Raw genomic sequence first — 6,040 nt, 5'->3', positions numbered from 1 at the left:
TTCCTGCCTATAATGTACTCAGTGAAGTTCGGACGAGTAACATAACTTTTTATTAATTGTCATCAAATCAATAATCATGAATGTACCAGAGAATAAAAGTGATGCTGATTCTGATCGACATTTACAGTACATCTCCAGGGCTGTACAGTAGCTGACCGTCTTACTTGGTGTGCGGAGAGCACCACCCTGTGGTCAAAAAGGGTACCGCCCTAGAAGTGTTTTGTCTCATGTCAGGACTTAAACATTCATGATTTTCCAAATCAGCTGCTTTGGAAATATGCAGGTTGATTTTTTTCACTATTTTTGTATGAGTATAGTAAATCTATACACGTCACTGTACATTCGCATTGTACCCCAGTAGTTCCCAAGCTGGGGTCGGCGGCCCCCTTCCTTCCCCCCGTAAAGGAATTGCAGTTTTTATATGTTTTTGTTTGTCTGTACTAAAAATATGAACTCCCCATTCACTAATGTAGTTGAATTATATTTTAGTTGTGAGGTTTGTGCTATTTGTCAGCAAGGTTTAGGATAGATGGTATTTGCCTGTATCCTGTGCTCCACAGTCTGTACAACAATTTATTATCGGCAGATAATGTACATTATTTATATAATGTTTCATATATTTGTTTATTTATTTATTTATTCATTCATTCATTCATTATTTGGGAAGTTTGGGAGCCCATTTTCGAACCTATTGTTTTCCTCCATCGTAGTCGTAAATGTTTCTAGGTTTCTGTTGCTGTTTTTTTTTTATAATGTTTTTACTTATGAATCCCTTCATGTCACATATAAAAAAAATATATATATGTATATATTTACACACACACACACACACACACACACACACACACACACACACACACACACATATATATTTATATATATATATACAGGTACTCCTCACTTAACGACAGAGTTCCGTTCCTACAACCAGGTCGTTAAGCCTGTTGGGAGGACCGATGTTATTTCACGGTAAGGGGGTGTGGCTGGTTTGTATAGTGTATATAGTATATACAGTATAGAGAGTATATATAGTATATATCGTATATATTGTATATATATTGTATGTAGTGTTATTTAACGGTAAGGGGGTGTGGCTGGTATATATAATATATATATAGTGTATATAGTATATATAGCGTTATTGCACAGTAAGGGGGCGTGGTGATTGCGAACGCTAGTGTAGTGAATACTGACAGAGGTATCGAGGTAACGAGACTGAGACTGAACAATGAAGCGATGAGATGTACAGTGTATATAGAGCATATAGTATATATAGTATATATAGTGTATATAGTATATTTAGTGTATATACAGTATAGTGTATATCGTATATACAGTATATAGTGTATATAGTGTATATAGTGTATACAGTGTAAATTGTATATACAGCATATATAGTTAATATAGTGTATATAGCATATATACTATATATAGTATATGTATTATTTATATATAGTGTATATAGTATATATGGTGTTATTTAACGGCAAGGGGGCGTGGCTGGTATATATGGTATATATAGTGTATATAGTATATATACTTTATATAGTAGATATAGTATATATAATGTTATTTAGTAAGGGGGCGTGGCGTGGCGATTGCAAACGCTAGTGTAGTGAATTCTGACAGAGGTATCGTGGTAACGAGACTGAGACTGAACAATGAAGCGATGAGATGTACACAGTGTATATAGAGCATATAGTATATATAGTATAAATAATGTCTATAGTATTTACAGTTATATAGTGTATATTGTATGTATAAATAATGTCTATAGTATTTACAGTTATATAGTGTATATTGTATGTAGAGTGTATAAAGGCTGATGAGTTGCTTGGTATTATACAGACTGGTCAGAGAGCTGGTCGGAAATCTGAACTGCTGTTAAACAGGTAGGTTGTTAAGTGATGTGTACCTCTATATAGTATAGTGTAAACAGTATATATAGTGTATATAGTGTATATAGTGTGTATATAGTTTATATAGTATATATAGTGTATAATATACATTAAATATACAAAATATGATAATATATATGTCGAGCTCTAGTGCTGAGGTTGCTGTGTAGTGTATCACTGCTCGTATTGTAGTATTGCAACTTGGACTACTGGATTGACTCTGCACATTTCACTGCTATTTGCTGATCTGCCAACAAGCTTGTGTTCCAGACACACCCCCTATTCAGGTAAGTCCTCTCTTATGTGGGCCTGCTCTTAGCCAGGTGCAACCCTAATCACATGAGCAGCTGTATTCTATCACCTATTTATGGTCCTGCCCTTGAAGCGTGAGCTTCAAGCGTTGGCCCATTTGTAGTCGCTCTCGTGTGAAGACGCACGTCTACCTCTGCACGTCAACCGAAGCAAGGACACCGAACAAGGCAAACCCGCCTTCTTTCTCTCACTCCATACAAAATGTGCTACTACCGCATCCCCACAACTTCAAGGTCACCCAGAAAGCCTCGTTATACCATACGCCGATGCAATCCGGGTAACCTCAGGTCCCTGCAGCAAACATCTTCTGCAAAGACCTCCTTCTCTGTTGGCTTGTGGAATTGTTGATCTGCAGTTAACAAGGCAGACTTCATTTCTGGTCATGCCAACCACCTCTCCTTGGAGCTCCTTGCTCTCACTGAGACATGGATTAAACCGGAAGATAGCGCAACCGCGGCTGCACTCTCCACTAACTACTCATTCTCCCACACATCCAGACCATCTGGCCGTGGTGGTGGGACTGGCCTACTTATTTCCAACACATGGAAATTTAATCCACTGCTGCCTTTAAACAACTTTGCCTCCTTTGAATATCACGCCGTCTTGGTGACTGCTCCGGTGAAAGCCTATGTGGTCGTCATCTACCGTCCACCAGGACAACTAGGTGACTTCCTACATGAGCTTGACACCCTGCTGTCATCAATTCCTGAGCATGTGTGTCCCATGCTCGTCCTCGGAGACATGAACATCCACTTGGACAGCGCGAGCTCGGCTGACTTCCTGTCTTTGGTTCGCTCGTTCGACCTAAGACAGATCCCGACTCCACCGACTCACAAGGCTGGCAAAGAGCTTGATCTCATTCTTGCTCGGAGCTGCACCACGGACAACCTAAGGGTCACTCCTCTTCATCTCTCTGACCACTTCTTCATCCACTTCAATGTCCAGCTACCAAAACAACCCCCCACCTCCCCACCCATGGTTACTATCCGCCACAATCTCCGCAACTTGTCTCCCACCCACTTCTCCTCTGTGCTCTCCTCTTCTCTTCCACCCCACGGCACTTTCTCCTCTCTGCAGGTAAATGATGCCACTGACTCTCTCTGCTCCACCTTGAGCTCATGTCTGGATATCCTGTGTCCACTATCCACCAGACCTGCTCGTTCAACCCAGTCGCACCCTTGGCTGACTGACACCCTCCGGACAACGCGCACTGACCTCAGAGCAGCCGAGAGGAAATGGCACAAATCCAAAACAATTGAGGATCTTGCAAGCTCCCAGACACTGCTGTCCTCCTTCTCTTCCAGCATCACTGCTGCCAAGAAGGCCTTCTTCAACGATAGGATCAACGGTGCCACAGACACACGTAAGTTATTCGCCACCTTCAAGTCTCTGCTCTACCCTCCACCACCTCCCCCAGCTACTAACCTCACTGCTGACTGCCTTGCCTCCTTTTTGACTAACAAAGTGGCAGCCATCAGCAGCCGATTCACTAAACAACTTACTCACAACCTGTCTCCTCCAGCCCTAGGCTCATCGTTCCCTGGTTTTACCCCCCTCGCTGAAAGTGAGGTATCTAAACTACTAACATGTAGCCGTCCTACTACCTGTCCGCTAGATCCGATCCCATCTAACCTCCTTCAAGCCATATCACCGACAATCACCCCGGCAATCACACATATGATTAATTCTTCCCTAACTTCCGGCACTTTCCCTTCCGCTTTCAAAGCGGCTCGGGTCGCAGCACTGCTCAAAAAACCTTCACTCGATCCCAATCAAGTAGAAAACTATCGGCCGGTCTCTCTCCTCCCATTCCTTTCCAAAACCTTAGAGAGGGCGGTCTCTAGACAGGTTACAGAATACCTGTCAAGAAACAACCTTCTTGATACACTTCAATCTGGCTTCAAAAGTGGTCACTCCACTTAAACAGCCCTGTTGTCTGTGACAGAGGCCTTAAAAACTGCTAGAGCTGCTGCCAAATCCTCGGTTCTCATTCTGCTTGACTTATCAGCTGCTTTTGACACTGTCAACCACAGCATACTCCTGTCCATACTCTCAAGTGTGGGCATAACGGGCAGTGCACTTTCCTGGTTCGAATCTTACCTCACCGGGTGCTCGTTCAGTGTGACATGGCGAGGCCAGCTGTCTGTGCCTCACCACCTCACCACAGGGGGGCCCCAAGGCTCGGTGCTAGGACCCCTCCTCTTTGCCATATACACCACCTCACTGGGCCCCATCATCCGCTCACATGGCTTTTCATATCACTGCTATGCGGATGATACTCAACTCTATCTGTCCTTCCCGCCCGACGACCCCACTGTCTCGACGCGGATCTCGGATTGTCTCGCTGACATATCCACATGGATGAAGGATTATCATCTTCAACTAAATCTGGCGAAAACGGAACTGCTGGTCTTCCCGGCAAAACAAGGTATTTATCACAACATTGATATTAAAATCGACTCTCTATCTCTTGTTCCTACCAAGGCTGCAAGGAATTTTGGCGTCATTATTGATGACCAACTGACATTCTCGGACCATGTTGCCGCCGTCTCCCGGTCCTGCCGCTTCGCACTATTCAACATCCGAAAAGTCAGGCCGTCCCTGAGCCAATATGCCACTCAACTGCTGCTACAAACCTTGGTGATGTCCCGTCTCGACTACTGCAACGCTCTCTTAACAGGCTTGAGGCCTGTGCGGTGAAGCCACTGCAGATGATACAGAATGCGGCGACGCGACTGGTGTTCAACCAGCCAAAGAGGGCACATGTCACTCCGCTGCTCACCGAGCTCCACTGGTTACCTGTAGCCGCTGGCATCAAGTTCAAGTCTCTTATGCTGGCCTACAGAGTGATTGCTGGGAACACTCCCGCCTACTTAAATGCTCTTGTAAAAGCACATGTTGCCCCCCGGATGCTGCGCTCTGCCGGCTATACAGCCATGGCAATCCAGGCTATTCTCATTTGTAGTTCCACGTTGGTGGAACGAGCTGCCAAAAATGACCAGAGCGGGGACCTCCCTCTGTCTTTAAGAAGCACTTGAAGACCCAGCTCTTCAGTGAGGACCTCCTGTCCTAACCTACAATTACTTAGCACTACCTTGCAGTATTTATTGTTACACTAATGTTGTTGTTACACTAATCTCTGTCGCAATGTAGCTTGAATGTTATTCTCCCTTGTAAGTCGCTTTGGATAAAAGCGTCTGATAAATGACTAAATGTAAATGTAAATGTATGTATGTATGTATGTATATATGTATATAATGTCATGTAATTTACACTTGTATATATAGTGTATCAAGTGTATATATAGTGCATATAGTATATATAGTATATATAGTGTATAAAGTAGATATAGTATATACAGTGTTATTTCACAGTAAGGGGGCGTGGCGATTGCGAACGCTAGTATAGTGAATACTGACAGAGGTATCAAGGTAACGAGACTGTGAATGAAAAAGGTGAAGAGATGTGTACAGTGTATATAGTATATACAGAATATATAGTATATATAAAATATATAGTGTATATAGTGTATATAGTATATATAGAATATATAGTATATATAAAATATATAGTGTTTATAGTGTATATAGTTAATAAAGTTAATATAATGTATATCGTGTATATAGTGTATATAGTGTATATAGTATATATAGTATATATAAAATATATAGTGTATATAGTAAACATAGTGTATATAGTATATATAGTATATATAAAATATATAGTGTATATAGTGTATATAGTTGTAATACCTGTATATAGTATATATAGTACATATATATATATAAATATATATATTAAGAATTAAGAATTCAGAATTAAGAATCTTT

The sequence above is a fragment of the Zeus faber genome, assembly GCF_960531495.2.
Source record: "Zeus faber genome assembly, chromosome: 13".
Classification (NCBI taxonomy): domain Eukaryota; kingdom Metazoa; phylum Chordata; class Actinopteri; order Zeiformes; family Zeidae; genus Zeus; species Zeus faber.
Note: the sequence above shows the minus strand (reverse complement) of the source record.